At 45.4% G+C, this 15,650-nt stretch overlaps 1 protein-coding gene and 1 non-coding gene across 12 annotated transcripts in view; both read left to right on the plus strand.

The window, feature by feature from the left end:
* Positions 1-15,650, plus strand: part of MRTFB (myocardin related transcription factor B) — a 238,115-nt gene that overhangs the window by 44,719 nt on the left and 177,746 nt on the right. For 4 of the 11 annotated variants that reach the window (XR_012500439.1, XM_074346820.1, XM_074346829.1 and 1 more), the window contains exon 1: positions 12,056-12,124. The exons of 2 other annotated variants lie outside the window; for them this stretch is intronic. The gene's annotated coding sequence lies outside the window, so the exon portion shown is untranslated. Of the gene's footprint in view, positions 1-11,828; positions 11,852-12,055; positions 12,170-12,202; positions 12,278-15,650 lie in introns of those variants that run through there. 5 more of the 11 variants (XM_074346825.1, XM_074346826.1, XM_074346821.1 and 2 more) reach the window with 5 other exon arrangements.
* Positions 13,105-13,211, plus strand: LOC123618748 (U6 spliceosomal RNA). The gene has a single exon (XR_006727218.1). It is a non-coding gene; the product is annotated as a U6 spliceosomal RNA (small nuclear RNA).

Raw genomic sequence — 15,650 nt, forward strand, 5'->3', positions numbered from 1 at the left:
GCCTGAGGTTGTGATGCAATTAGTATATGTTGATTGATAATAAAGAAAAGATGTTTCTTTAAAAATAGACTAGCAAGGGTTAGCAGGTGTTAACCATAGAAGAGAAACAGCAAGAGACTTTCTCAGCAGAAGGACTGACAGCAGATTGAAAGGGGGTGATTTTTTCGCTCTGTGGTTCAGGGTGTTCAGGCCAGGGTCAGCCAGCCAGAGGATTCTGGAGGCTCAGCCACTGGCATTTCTCTTCAGTCCCACAAAAGGGCGAGCTGTGAGACTCAGTTTTCTCAGCTGCAAAATGGAGATAACACACTGCAAGCCAGGTGGCAATTTGGAGGCGGGTCGCCCTGCCCTCTGCGGTCTCTAGACAATACTGACTTGACTTGCCACCCCCACCCACATTCCAGGCCCTGGGGAAATTCCAATGTCCTTGCAAAGATGTCATCGGATTCCTGGGGCCTTACACTCTCACCGTCCCCTGGACCTTGCCTTCCTCCTGTCTCTGCCACTTTTCGACTTTTTATTCTCTCTCTGGCTCTTGTGGCAATTTGTCTTCACTCTGCAGGCATTCGGTCCCTCGCTGTGATTTCCAGCACACACACAAAGACAAAGATGCACAAAGACACCCAGAGATAGACAGACAAACACACACAGAGATACATACAGACACACACCCAGACACACCCAGATACACACAAAGACAGACACATGCACACACATACACACATGGACACACACAGACAGACACACGTATACACACATGTAGACACATAGAGACACACACAGACGCACCAGACCTGACTGTGTGGTAGACTTTACAAAGTTCTGGAGGTGTGGAAGTTTTCAATACAAACCACTGATGAATGAGTGTTAGGGGTCTTCCAAGTGCCCTGAACATCCTTCTCTTCCTCCCTTACCCCCCGCCCACCCCATATTCTTCTCCACCTTTTTTCTTAAACAGGCAACTCATTTCTCAACTCCTTAATTCCAAGCTGTGCTCTGGATGTCCCCTCTACGTCTCTTCTTCCATGAACGGACTCTGCTAAGGAACAGGTCTTCCCAGCTGGCTTCTTCCTCCCATGTTAAATTTTGCGAAGGAAAAGCGCAGCATAGAGATTCACTTCCTCACTGATACGAATGAGGCCACATGTCCTCACACAACCTCAAAATACTGGCGTGGTGTCTTAGTCTTTCTGGCCACTGTAACAAAAATATGGCTCATAAACATTTATTGCTCACAGTTCTGGAGGCTGAGGAGTCCAAGACCAAGGTGCCAACAGATCCGGTGTCTGGTGAGGGCCCACTTCCAGGTTCATAGACACAGACTTGCTGCTGTGCCCTCACGTGGTGGAAGGGGCAAGGGAGCTGTGTGGGGTCTATGTTATAAGGGCACTAATCCCATTCACCAGAGCTGCACCCTCATGACCTAATCACCTCCCAAAGCCCCACCTCCTAATTCCATCACATTGGGGATTAGAAGTCAATGTGTGAATTTGGGGGGTGGGGTGGGGGCACAAACATTTAGACCACAGCACGTGATTACACCCTGTTTGTTACTGACATTTAGGGATGGCTTGGCCTGGGGCTGTGGTGGTGATTGTGTCACTCATTGCTACCTGGTAGGGTCATGGGAAGACCATGTGAAATGTGGGGTTAGTTGGGGGAGCAGTTGGTGGTGGACCCTGAGGTTTAGGATTCTATTTTAAGTCAACATATGGCCTAGTGTTCACGGTGGTTGGGTGCCTCCTCTCCTCAGACACGCCAAGCTCTCTCCCGGCTCCGGGTTTTGTTTGTGTTGTCCTCTCTGCTTGGGGCTCTTCTCCATTCTTGACATGTTTATCGCCTTCTCATTCCTCAGGTCTCAACCTCAGAAATGCTTTCCCAGACCTCCTAGTTGATTTCCTCCACGGCATGTGTCACAGTTCACAATTATTTTAGTTTCTTTTGTACTTTATTTCTGGTCTGATCTCCTCCCCTAGAGAGTAAGTGCTCTGAGGACGGGAATCATGTCTCATGTTCACCATTATATCCGCAGAGCCCAGCACAGTACTTAATATGCATTCCCCCAGCCCCGGCCTCTGCCACTGGTCACACTGGTCATCCTAGCGGCATTCACAGTGTAGGGGCAAAGTCAGAGGATTTGTGTCCGGTGGGGGTTCGCTGCTACAGCACACTGACTGCATGATGTGAGAGCACGTGGCCCACCAGCGGTGGGTGCACTGGCCCAGATTGGGGTTGCACACAGCCTCCAACCCTCACCCCCAACCCCGTACACACATGGGAAGGACCACATGGTCACCCCTCACCCTAGAGTCCCGGAACCAGGAGAGAAGCCAGCCTCACCCAAAGGTTTCAAAATACATAAGGGAGACATTTCAGGCTCACATGTTCTAGATCCGTTTGCTCTTAACTGGCAAAGAATGGAGAATTGTTATTCCTGGGTAATTACTATGCATATTTGAAGTAAAAGAAAGCGTTAAACCTTTACATTTTTAGCTTTTCAAAGTATCATCTCTGTCATTACTTTAAACCAATGCCTATAAAAAGCAAGCCTACCAAAATAAAGTTTGACTTTATATATATATAAAAAAACCAAAACCCAAAAAAGCATTTGCTATTGAATGAAACCAGCCCTCTCAAATCCTTCCTCCAAGAAGTGTATAGCTTTTAAAGGCCTTACTTCTTTATTAAAAAGATATTTTTTTATTGACGTACAGCTGATTTACAATGTTGTATTAGTTTAAGGTGTACAGTAAAGTGATTCAGTTATACATATATATTTTTTCAGATTCTTTTCCATTATAGGTTATTACAAGATACTGAATATAGTTCCCTGGGATATACAGTAGGACCTTGTTGTGTATCTACTTTATATATAGTAATTTGTACCTGCTAATCCCAAACTCCTAATTTATCCACCCTGCCACCGACATTTCCCCTTTGGTAACCACAAGTTGGTTTTCTAAGTCTGTGAGTTTGTTTCTGTTTTGTAAATGAGTTCATTTGTATCATTGTTTAGATTCCACATATAAGTGATAGCATGTGATATTTGTCTTTCTCTGTCTGACTTACTTCACTTTGTATGATAATCTCTAGGTCCATCCATGCTGCTGCAAGTGGCATTATTTCATTCTTTTTTATGGCTGAGTAGTATTCCATTGTGTGTGTATTTCCATACACATCTTCTGTATCCAGATCTTACTTCTCATACCAGTTTTAGAATGGACTGTTTACAGGCTGCCCCTAGAACTCCTATCAGCAATAACTAGGTAAATTCAGTGCCTTGTTTTAAAAACCTTTTTATTTTAGACTTACAGAAAAATTGTAAAAACAGCAGAATATTCCTATATACCCTTCACCCAGCCTCTCCTAATGTTAGCATCTTTTATAACTACGGTACAATTGTTGAAACTATAGACTTTATTCAGATTTCACTAGTTTTTCCTTCTAATGTCATTTTTCTGTCCAGGGTCCTACATCGTGTTTAGTCATTGTGTCTCCGTGGTGACTTTCAATCTGTGACAATTCCTCAGTCTCTCCTTCTCTCTTATGACTCAGATATTAAAAATATATTAGTCAGGTATTTTGTAGAATGCCTCATTTTGGTTTTTTTTTTTTTTTTTTTTTTATGTTTTCTCCTGATGTGAAAGGGGTTATGGATTCTGAGGATGGATACCACACAGGCGAAGTGCCCTTCTTATCAAATCATATCAGGGGTACATAAAAACATAATTTATTACTAGTGATGTCAACCTCAATTACTTGATTACTGTGATTTCTGTTGGGTTTCTTCATTGTAAAGTTACTACTTTTTTCCTTTGTGATTAATAAATATCTTGGGGGAGATATTTTGAGACTATCCTGTTTCTCCTCACACTTTTGCCCAGCTAAATTTCATTATCCATCATGGATCTTACCTGAGACATTTATCACTATGGTGTTGTAATGGTGATTTTTTATTTCCCTCATTCCACCTGTATTTATTGTAATTCTTCGTTTAGGTAAAACTCCCTTCTTTCTGTCTATCAGTATGGACTCACAGGTGTTTATTTTATTCTACGGCTTATAATCCGATACTATTTTTACTCTGCTGCTTGGACTGTTCCAGCTTTGGCCACTGGGAGCTCTTTCAGGTTGGCTCCTATATCCTTTCAATAAACCCCCAACCTTTTTTGAGCAATTTCCTACTTTCTGGCACCACATGGCGTTCCAGGCGCATCTTGTATTTTCTCTGCCCCAGCTTCGGAATCAACCACTTCTCTAAGGAGTTCTGGTTCCTTTTATTGAAGAATGGTGTTTAGAAACCAAGATCTGGGTGGTAAGTGTGCTCACTGCTATTGGGGAATCTTTGCTTCTAGGTTTTCTCAGTATTCAGATCTTGGAAATACATTATGTATACCAATACATGCATACAAACACATCTATGTCTGTCTGTCTGTCTGTCTGTCTATCTATCTATCTATCTATCTATCTATCTATCTATCTATCTATTTATCTAATATCTCTCTATCTTAAACTTTAGTTCATACTGATACTACTAATTTCAATTCATCACCATAGGGTCATTCTTGGCTCTTTCCTTATTGGTAACTTTCCTAATTGAAGAGCTTGATAAATTGTGAAAAATGTTCCCTTCTCATCCCTGTCCTCTTCCTCTGTCTCTGGAAATGGCTGACATGAGTATACAACAGTGAATCCTAGATGTTGCTGTCAGAAGCCAGACAAAAGAGAAACCAGGAGATTTCATGGTCCTTCTTAGTGCAAAAAGCACTAATTATACACTTTATACTTTATCAGCAGTGGGTTGCATGAGGCTCAGCCCAGGGTCTGGAATGTGAGGTCATTGTTCCAGGCACATGAGTCAGTTGAGATGGGAACGCAAATTTATTAGAACAGTGGTGTATCAGTGTAGTTCTGGAGGGGGAAAAATGTTTGCCTATTTTCTGCTCTAGCTCTCTACAGAAAACTATCACTCAGTGGTCCTCTTACCCTGACCACTGTTCCTGCTCCTGGAAGCACTTTTCCTCTTGCTGGCTGCCTTCTTAAATCCTCACTGGTTTCTGCCCTCCCACCTGTCACAACACACGTGTGGTCCCCTTTCCCTCTGCCTTCCCACCTTTATTTCCATTTTCACGGACCCTGTGAATTTTCACCTAAAAGTCGATCCCAGCAGAAACCTTTTACGGCTGGGTCTTCAGAAACTTCTCAATCAGAAAAGCCAACTTGACATTTCTGAAAATTTTTATTGTCTGAGGTTTGGTTTTCGTTTTCCGTTCCCTGTACTTGTAACACTTTGGGTGTGGGGGAATGTTCTGTTTTCCGTCCTTTCATAACAGCTTGGAGTTGTTCAGCATGAAACCTCAAGGAATTCTTTGCTGAAAACCCATCTTTTGCCCTCCACACTCTGAATATGTGAAAGAAAAGTAAGGAAGAGCAAGAGTGGCTCACTCTGATGGTAGACGGAGCACTTTTTACTTGAAACTCAAAAGCCTGACTCTTTTAGCTTGCCCTGAAAAGAAAAAAAAAAAAAAGCCCGTTGGAAGTATTATTCCTTTTGGTGTTATCAACAATTCCAGCAGCCCACGGGCCTATTTGACTGAGATCCTGCCACTCCCACAGCCAGTGGCCTGGGCTGACCATAAGTGAACCCAGAATGACCCCGGAGGGGGATGATGTCAAGTCAACGAGAGAGGGAGCCTTAGGAGAGCCCGTATGTATGTCCTCAGCTGTATCCAGGAAGCCTGGATGGAAAGGCCTTGGCAACCACCAACTTCCTGAGGAGCCAATCGGGGAGCTTCCTGGGGGTACGAGTGATGCTAAGTCATCGCAAGCAATGAACCATCAATGAGACAATGAAGAACCGCTTTCGAGAATCCCAAGAACACTGTTCCTGGAAGTATTGCTTAGCAAAGTCACTGAGGGCTGGCGGGAAGGGAGGAGGATGTGGTGAGTAATAGTATTAACAATGACAGCTCCAGGGGCACGCTGAGGTGTAGTAGTAGTGATAACAAGGAGGAGACAATGATGACAGTGCTAACAATGATGAAATCGGCTGGAATTTAATTCAGTTCTTCCTTGGGGGCCAGGCAGTACGCATACATTTATCGTACACATTTTATCCCACTGAATTCTCATAACAAACGTGCAAGGCAGGTACTGTCATTAGTCTCATTTTATATCTAAGCAACTGAGGCTTGCAAGAGATTAAGTATGGGGCTTGTGGTCCAGTCAGAGGCTGGACTAGAACCCTGCTTTCTGAAACGCTTTGTTGTATGGTCGTCTTGGGAGGGTCTGTCTTGTAAGCTGTAGGGTTGTGGTTTTGTGGAGCTAGGTATTCAGGTGGCTGGGGCTGATGCTTTACCACAAGTACCCACAAGGCTAGTCAGATGGCCCAGAGAAGGGAAGCCAAGGGCCCTCCCCCCACAAGTGGCCACCTAATGGAGGAGGCACTTGCAAGGCCATGGGGGGTGGTCATGCACTGAGGATGGGTTCATCAAACTGAGCATCCAAAGATTCGGCTAGTGTTTGGAGGCAGGGTGGTAGGAAGTGGGGGAAGGCATGCCAGGCAGAGGGACAGATATGAACCAAAGCATGGAGGGGAACAATAGCATGGTGTAGCCAAGAATGGCAGGCACGTTGGTGTGGCTAGAAGCTAGGGTTCTAGGTGAAGGGGGAGACAAGAGTGACATCTAGAGAGACAAGTGGGGGCTCTGCGTGAACCAGCTACACCCAGTGTTTAAGAACCTGGGCTCTGGATACAGAAGAACCTGGGTGTGAATTTCCGTTCAGCCAGGTACTAGCAGTGTCACTGTGGGCAACGTTTTAGAATTTTCTGAGTTTCAAATTTCATATTCAGAAAACAGAGACACGTAGTTAGGATGGGCAAATGGAGGCTCAGGGAGCCCAAGTATACGATCTCAGATCACGCCACTGATGAACGGGTTTGCCAGGATGCACCTCTGTTCTGTTACCCATACAGCACTGTAGTTCATAAAGCTCCTGTCTGTGCCCACTTCACTTCTCAGATTTCAGATCACTAAACCATATTTGCATTGTAACTTTTCTCTCCACCCCTGTCATCCCTAGTCCATGTGGCCCTCAAGTGTAAGGACCCTGTCCTACTCTGCCATCACATGATGGGTCAAGAGTAATGCAAGGGTCTCAGGTTTGCCAAGGCATCAGAATCACCAGGGAGCCCCAGAAAACTGCAGACGTCTGGGCCCCTCTCAGCTTATTGCACCAGACCCTTCTGGACTGCTACCTGGGCTTTCTCTCTTGTCCATCTGGGGTTGGAACTATAGCAGAAAAGTGTTTCTTGAGTGAATGAATGAGTAGGTGACCATACTGTATGGATCAATCAGGCTAGGCTAGTAAGTCCTATCACAGCCATCAACCCCAAACAATAACGGCTTGGTTTATGCTCCCATTATATGTCCACAGTGGATGGGCTGAGGGCTCTGCTCAATAGAGCAGCCACCAGAAGTGACACAAACTCCCCCCATTCACACTCCTTGGTTAGGACTAATCATGTGACCCCAGCCACGTGGCACAGGAAGTGGGTTCCAGCGTATGCCCAGAAGTGAGGAGCCAGAGGTCATGGGTGAACACAGATGACTGCCAGATTCGACAAAGTTGGCATCATTAACTTCATTTTAGTTCAAAGTGAGACTTTAGAAGCTTGCTCAAGGCCAGATAGCAAATATCGGAGCTGGACTTCAGCCCTTTTTCTATTTTTTTTCCTGGCTCAAGACCGTACTTTTTTTTTTTTTTTTTTTTTTTTTTTAATGTAATGAGGCTGGCTGTTGCATGGCATCAAACTTAGTGGTTGAAAGCCTGGGATCTGGATTGCCTCCAGACCTTCAGCTCTGCCACTTTCCAGATGTGTAAGCTGGGTCAGTAACAGAACCACTGTGTGCCCATCAAAGAGATAATCAAAGAATGGGAAGGGCAAGGGAAGGACGTGTTTTCTGGAAGGAAGTGTTTGGGGCCAGGTGGGGCTTACCTGAGTGGGACTGATATTGGGTGGGAGTGAAGGAGGTTGATGTAAAAGATTGCCCAGGATTGGGGCGGCTCCTGACACACCCAGGAAAGATGTGTGCCTGTTCCCTATAAGTTGCTTCTTTCCTTGCTGCACCAGTATGAACGTTTGGGTTGCAAGAATAGAGAAATTGACTCAAGTTGATTCAATCATGTGGGTTAGCTCAGGGAAAGGGCTGCCTGGGGCCTTGTAGGTCTGGGGTCAGCCCAGCGGCAAGGAGATGTATGTAGTCCAGTATCTTTTGGTTTCTCCCCTCTGCCGTGCAGACCCTATCTTATCCTACAGTTGTGGAAGAAGCCATTGATGACACTGAGATTCCATGCCAGGCAGGGAGTGAGCTGGCTTTCCCAAGTCTCTCTGTTATCGCAGAGAAAGTGCCTCTCGCCACTGAACCCCAGCAAGACTTTCTCTAAGTCTCATTGGCTCCAACGGGCTTCAGCCCGTGAGAGGTCAGCATTCTTGGCGGAAATGCCAGCTGATTTAAGCAGAAAGGGAAATGTAATCAAGGATGTTAGATATCCCACAGAATCCTTGAGAGGGCTGAAGAAAAGAAATTGAGGCTAAGTTTCTAGGAAAAAGGTCCCAAACCACACTGCACGCCTGGCCCCAATGAGCTAACCACCACCCTGCCTGAGTTTGCCATCACCACAACCAACGCTGCCGTCAGCGTCCCATGCGGCTTCTCCATCAGGAGCTCAACCCTGCAACCGCAATCCCCAAAGCTGGTTACTTTGGCCACTGGTCACCTCAGTAGAACGGAAGCTCCTGACTGGATTCAGTTTCACGTGGTGCATGTGGCCAGCAGCAGAGCCTACGTCAGATCCCTTGTCCTAGATGCAAGGGAAGCAGGCAACTTGCATCTTGGTTTCTCCTCTGGGGTGGTGAGACATATAATGTGAGATTTCCTCAAATACAGATCGGCTAGTTGTGTCATGATAGCCTGCCCATCCTTGACCAAGCCCTGGTTGAGTAGAGGTGGTAAGAGTCCATAATGAGCTTGGATTGACCAAAGGCGAAGGATGGTTACATGGAGATCAATGGCATTGCCTGCAACATTTATCTACCTCCTGTTGGGTTCTCTCCTCTCTACTGTCCCCATGTGCTCAGGGTGTGTACATCCTGAGATGCCTCTTAAGGTCCCAGTCCACCCTGCCCTCCCAGCTACCATCTCTCACCTACCCCTTGCTGACCCGTGGCATCCCTACCTCCGCAATGTTCTCCCCTCTCCTCCTTGCCTAGTTCACACTGTCTCATCCTCCAGAACTCAAGTTCAAGGCAGGTTCTTTCCTACCCTTTCAACCAGTCTTTTTTTTTTTTTTTTTTTTTCCTTTTTAATTTTGGTCATTTGCTCTTCTTTTTTATCCTGTTTATCACATAACATTTCAACACTGTTTGGTTCAGTTATTTAATTAACACTTCTCTCTCCCTCCAGGCCATCAATGTGATGAGAGCATGGTCTTGCTCACAGCTACTAACACAGTAATTGGCACTTAAGTGCTTAAGTTTTTATTGAATGAATGAGCATTAAACAAATCCCATTACAGGCATTTATAAAGTTCCATTTGGATCAAAGACATTTTAACAGTGCTTTTTGGAAACCACAGGTTAAACCCTTAGAAGTGTATGTATTAGAATCATCCTGATTTTTTTGTGTCCATCTATAATGCCCTCAATGGATCCAGTTACATCCACTCCTGCCCTGTGACGATCACTTCCACAGGGAGCCATTGCCATAGATGGGAATGTGTGGCGTGTCTTGCATCAGGATAGAAATCTAACTTGGGGGGGTACCATGGCCTGAGGGTGGTGGCAGCTTCAGTTCTTATAAAAACTTTCTTCATAATGTCTCAGTGGTTCTATTAACCCCCAACCTCAGCCAAATGATCTTAACACGTTTCAGCTTAATTAAGCAATTTTTTTCTTTTTGCTTTTGCCAACAACTTAAAAATATTTGGGTGGCTTCTCCTATATAAGGGGAGCCTTTTATAATACAGGCTGCCAGTATCCCAGGAAACTGGTAAGAGAGAGCACCTCAGAGCTCAGGAGGGTCTCTTTCCACGATCAGGAGAACATGTGGGGGTAATCTCACCCACTGAAGAGCAGTGAATTATTTCCATTGTACTAGAAACGAATTTTATTTCCACGTCTGAGTAGATAAGGTCACATCCTCCAAAGTGATTTGTAATTTATATTGGGAGATAGGGAGAGAATAAAATAACTCAGACATCCCATCCATGTAATAATAGCTGGAATTTACTGAGAGTTTAATTTGTGCAAGACACTTTACCACATGCTTCACATACATTGACTTGATTAATCCTTCCAACAACCAATCTTAGATTGAAGTCCTGACCTCAGGGGATTTCTAGGTTTTCAGCTTCAAGAAGACATAGGCTTTGAGGGCAGGGAGAACCTTGTTGGTCACTGAGGCCAAAGTTTGTAGGTCTGGGGACAGCCTGATCTGGTGGAACTCCAGCATTCCCACTTACCACTTTTGTGTACTCGGGCTGGGCAACTTCTTTCCCTAAGAAGGCCCTTGGTTTCCTCATCTGTAAAACGGGGACAACCATACTTTCCACATGGGATTGTTGGGAGGACTAAATGAGTTAATGAACAGACAGCACTGGGAGCAGTGCTGGGTGCCTTACAGCTGCCCATTAGATGTGATTTCTCTTCCTGTCTCACTTCCTCCATCAAGGTGGGTTGGGTGATGTTCACACATGGAGGGCACCCATAACCTCTGGCCTGCAGGAGGTGGCATTATTTCGGAGGGAGTGACAGGCTTGCAGGGTGGGCAGGCCAACATTTGCTGAGATCACTGTGACTGCCAGGTGGGCTGGATAAGCCCATCCAGACACTGATGCAAGTTACCTTGGAATAGCTAGAACCTCCAAGGTTTTTGATTTTACAGCAGCTTGTTGGCCCAGACATGCTAGCTCATGGGACTTCAGCACAAGGCACTACTGGGTTGTGGACTCAGACCCAGGTTCAAACCCTGTGTTACCGTGGAGCCTTAGGCCAATTTCTTCATCTCCCTGAGTCTCCATTTTCCTATGATTTGACTTGGAAGAATACTGGTAGTGACCTTGAATTGCCCTCAATAAATGCTTGTCCCTCTAAGACACAATTATATGATGTTAAGATTTTACCCGTAGGAAGAAGTAACGCCTTCCTCTGTGCCCCCTAACACCACGTACATTCTAGTTCCATGTCCTGTGACCCATGCTTCTGTGCTCTCTACCATCAAAATGCCACCAGTTTCAAGAAGATACAACCTAATAAAAATAGTCAGTTTTCACGGCCCTGTTCAGGGTCTGGCACAGGAAGGCCTTAAGAAGTCCGTGTAATGAGGGAGAAGCGTTTTCCTAACAGCATTTTCATAAACGGGAGGAATTATAGCAGCTGCCCTCCCGGGAGCGCCTCCTCTCACCTTGGTGAAACTTGGGAGGGAAGTAGAGAAGGGCTGAGATTTGGCGCCCTCAGCGGAAGAAGTAACAGGGATAGGGCCTGGGAGTTGTCATGGAGGCAGAAAACCCGGGCTTTGGCTCGGGCGTCAGACAGCCCCGGATGCCAATTCTTAGCTGTGTGACCTGGGGGTATTCTCAACCTGGCCAAGCCTCCGTTTTATCCTTTCTGGAATGGAGAGGGTGGTAATACCTACTTTTGGGGGGGGTCCAGCGAGGACCTAAGAGGAACCGTAGAAGTACTGCAACGCTGGCCGCCAAGATTATTGTTGTTACGGAGGTCAGAACCTTTGCAAAAGGCTCGCAGGTCCAGGGCCCCGGGCGCCCGCATGCGCACGCGCACCTGGCCGCCCAGGTGAGAAGGAGGCGGCCGTCTCGCACCTGGCTTTTAACCCTTTACGGTCACGGCGGTAGGCGGAACGGATGCAGGGACCCGGACGAGGGGTTGGGGGTCCGGCTAGGCCTAACCCTGAGGCGAGGGGGAAGCTTTTAGGGAGGGCGCTAAGCCGGATCCAGGCCGGGGTCCGCGCGCGCCGGGGGGAGGGCGGGGAAGCGGGGAGGGGAGCGAAGTCTCGCGAGATCGCGCGCGGCGGCGGCGGCGGCGGCAGCAGCGGCGGCGGCCGGGGAGGTGAGCTGCGGGCGGTGGCGTCTGCCGTTGGGGGTTGAGGAACGGGTGAGAGCGGCGGAGACGGAGGGCCGGGCCGGGGGAGCCGGCCGGGCGGACGGCCCGCGTCCTGGGCGGTCGCTCCAGTCCGCCCCGAGGCTGCAGCGGAGCCGCCAGGTCCGCCCCGTCCCGGGACCCGCGCGGGCGGGGCGGGGCGGCTGGGCTGGGGCCGCGGGGCCGCTCGGGCCGGTCCCCTCACAGCCAGTCCCCGCATGCGGCTGCGACCGCGGGGCGCGCCTCAGTTTACCCCGGCAGCCGGCTGGCGCCGAGGACGCGGTGCTGCTGGCCGCGGCAGCACCATTTATTGAGGTTTAACCGTCTGCCCGCACTTAACTTGGGCGGCTTCTCTCCGGGGCTGCACCGAGAGGTGAAGCGCCCTGCCCAGAGTCAAGCTGCTGGGAAACGGTGGAATCGGGATTCAAACCCAGGGACACCGACTCCAGCGCCCCACCGGGTCCTTGCCTCACATCCTTCTCCCCACCCCCACTCCCGAGGTTTCAGGTCTCGAATTCTACTCCTCTGGTCCCAATTGGGCTGCAAAGGGTGTGTCTGGGAGCCCCCCTCCCCCAGTTGAATACTGCTTGGTATGTGAGTTTACTAGGAGAGAGTCCTTGGCTTTTGTCAATTTCCCCAAAGGGTCCCTGACCCCGAAATGGTCAAGAACTTTTGTTTGGCTCTTTGTGACTGCAGATGTGTGCTTAGAGCAGCGGTGTGTGCCTAGGGTGGGCTGTCATATCGAGTGGGTGGAATATTGGAGCCCAGGGCTTGTTTTAGGCAAAGGAAACTTTTTAAGTTTTTTTTTGTTGTTGAGCACGTGATTCCACTCAACCTTTCCAAGACCAAGGCCCCTCCCCTTTGCAGCAGATGTTTGTGAAGTCCCCTTTACAGCTCTTAATTGAAATTTATCAGTAATATAACGTGGCAACATCATAACTGAAAATCAGGTACTGGCTTCTGCAGCATATATACTAAAATTGGAACAATGCTGAGAATATTTGCATGGCTCCTGCGCAAGGATGACACGCAAATTCGTGAAGCGTTCCAAATTTTTGTCTACACGTTGTAACTGATTATACTTCAATTAAAAAAAAATCAGTGTGATGTCCCAACTTAGTGTAAGGGAGAGGTGTAAGGAGAACAATATGTGACACGTGTTGCCGAACCACATCTAGCACATGCTGCTGTGCTGGAAGACAGCCTGGTCTGGGGTGCTGGTACCTGTTTCTAGTGAATCCAACTTGGACTGAAGAGAGATAAAAATATCAGGAGCTGTTTCAAACAAGGAAAGGAAAGATGAGAGCTACAGATGAACACGAGGATGGGGGACATCTGTGTTGGTATAACCTATTTAGGAAAATGAGGAGAGAAGTAAGCCTAGATTGAATTAGGAATAACCAAGATAAAGTACAGTCTGAATCAACGTGTAAATAATATTAGTATAACTACTCTGTGAATGCCGTATTTTCAGATTACGCTGTAGGGCATCTCTTGTGCAACAAACTTTGAGAAATTGCTGCTTTGAGGCACCATGCAGGATTCCTCCCCCAGTCATTGAATAAATAAATAAATAAATAAATAATGAATAAAATATTAGCTAGATTGAAATATCTTTAATTCGGTGCCAGTATGTCACTTTACAGTTTAGATATGCTCAGTATTATGACACTGCCGGTATATGTTGAGTTATGTGTGGTGTGAGGAAATGGTCCCTAATTCCACACGTAGTTATTTAGTTTCAAGTTTTCTTGCTTTAGTTACCTTTTCCTAAATTACTGGGGTTTTCCCATCATTTCTTGTAAAAACTGAAAACTGGTGATTAATCTGGTCGGACATTCAGAAGACTCGGGAGCAGGATAAATCTTCATTATGTGGAATGCCTTGTGAGACGTTCAAGCATCCCGGCTGCCAAACACTAAATGCCAGTGGTGTCCCCTAATCACTTTGATAACTAAACATATCTCTTAGAGGAAAGTACTAGTCCCCTTGAGATCCACTCTAAAGAACAATCTCCATTGTCTACTCAGTTATATGAGGAAAGGGGGTAGAATTTAACTGGCAAACAATTTTTGTTGCGAAAAATGTTTCCCTATGCTTTCCTTCTACTTACTAATATCTGTATTAGAGAACTTGGAAAATGTGTATTGTACAAAGGTGAAAATTAAAATGACCTATAATCACCAATGTCCTCAGTCCTGGTATGATTCATTAGAAATTCTTTTCATTTGAAACTCTGTTAGTCTTGGTGCTATGGGCAAAATGCAAATTGAGTTAAGTTCAACTCAGACTATTATATAGTTACACTATAACATAAATTTCTTCAACTCTTGTTATATCTACAAAGAAAGTTTATTTTTTCTTTTTGTTGAATAGGTAAGTTGCTTCTTTGCTAGAAAATGTTTGTTTATTGTTTATTGCTTATTACTTTTGAAAGGTGCTATGGAAACACGTAAAGAAAGTCTGTTGTCAAAATGGAAGGATGTATTTTAAATTGCCTAGAGATAGATACATTAATACTTTTGGATTGGAAAATTATCTGAATTAAGAGTGATTAATTTTTATCGCTTTGAGCAAGCAGCAGCATGTTCCAGGGTAAAACAAGGTCACTCCTTTTCTTTCTCCTTTCTTTTTTCACTACTTTTTAAAATATTCATATGTGCAAGAATGAATAATACTACATAGATGTTAAAACTGTTCCAGTGTTTAGGTGTGGGGACAAATTGATGAATGGACAAAATATCTATGCCTCTATAGATGAAAATGCATAATTTGTTATGTACATATCTCTGAAATTTATAATTAAGGTAGTTCATTGATTTTTAAGATGCATATCCTAGATGGAATGGTATCTTAAAATTGACATGGTTTAATTGGCAATTTCTTTCTTAGTGGTACATAAAATAATAATGTCTGAAATTGATGGCTTCTTAGATACAGTGAAATAGGGATATGTAGAAATTTCAGCACATTGATTAATGTTTATCACCAAAAGCTTTATCCAAAGGATGACTTGCAAAGTGAAGATACACAGCATTTCCAGATCCTTCGATTTAAACTTGAATTCTTTACTTTGAGGATTCCTGTGAAGATTTTTCCCCCATATAAAACAAATGGAGAATCAGTGTTTGTAAATATAAGAACCATTTTTAAAAAATGTTTAGAAGGAAACAAACTGCTTGGTGATTTTTCATGGAGAGCAGATGGTGTGGTTAATTGTTTGAAGTAAAGTTAATCAGATAGTATAACCAGGCAGATGTATGATTTTTTTCCCCCATTCTGGAAGGCTCATAGTTTCACTTATAAAGGATAGTTGCCTCAAACAGGATGTCCTTAAATTGGATTTCAATTCTTCACTGTTGTTTTAATAAGGAATATGTTTGAATATATATTTGTTTCATGTTAAGGACAGAATTTATATGGGAAGCTACATTGTGTCTCCCAGCTCAGAAACCTGTGTAAGGATGGTCTGCTACTGAGGGCAGTTTTCATAGGA

This window comes from Camelus bactrianus, chromosome 18 (assembly GCF_048773025.1).
Source record: "Camelus bactrianus isolate YW-2024 breed Bactrian camel chromosome 18, ASM4877302v1, whole genome shotgun sequence".
NCBI lineage: Eukaryota > Metazoa > Chordata > Mammalia > Artiodactyla > Camelidae > Camelus > Camelus bactrianus.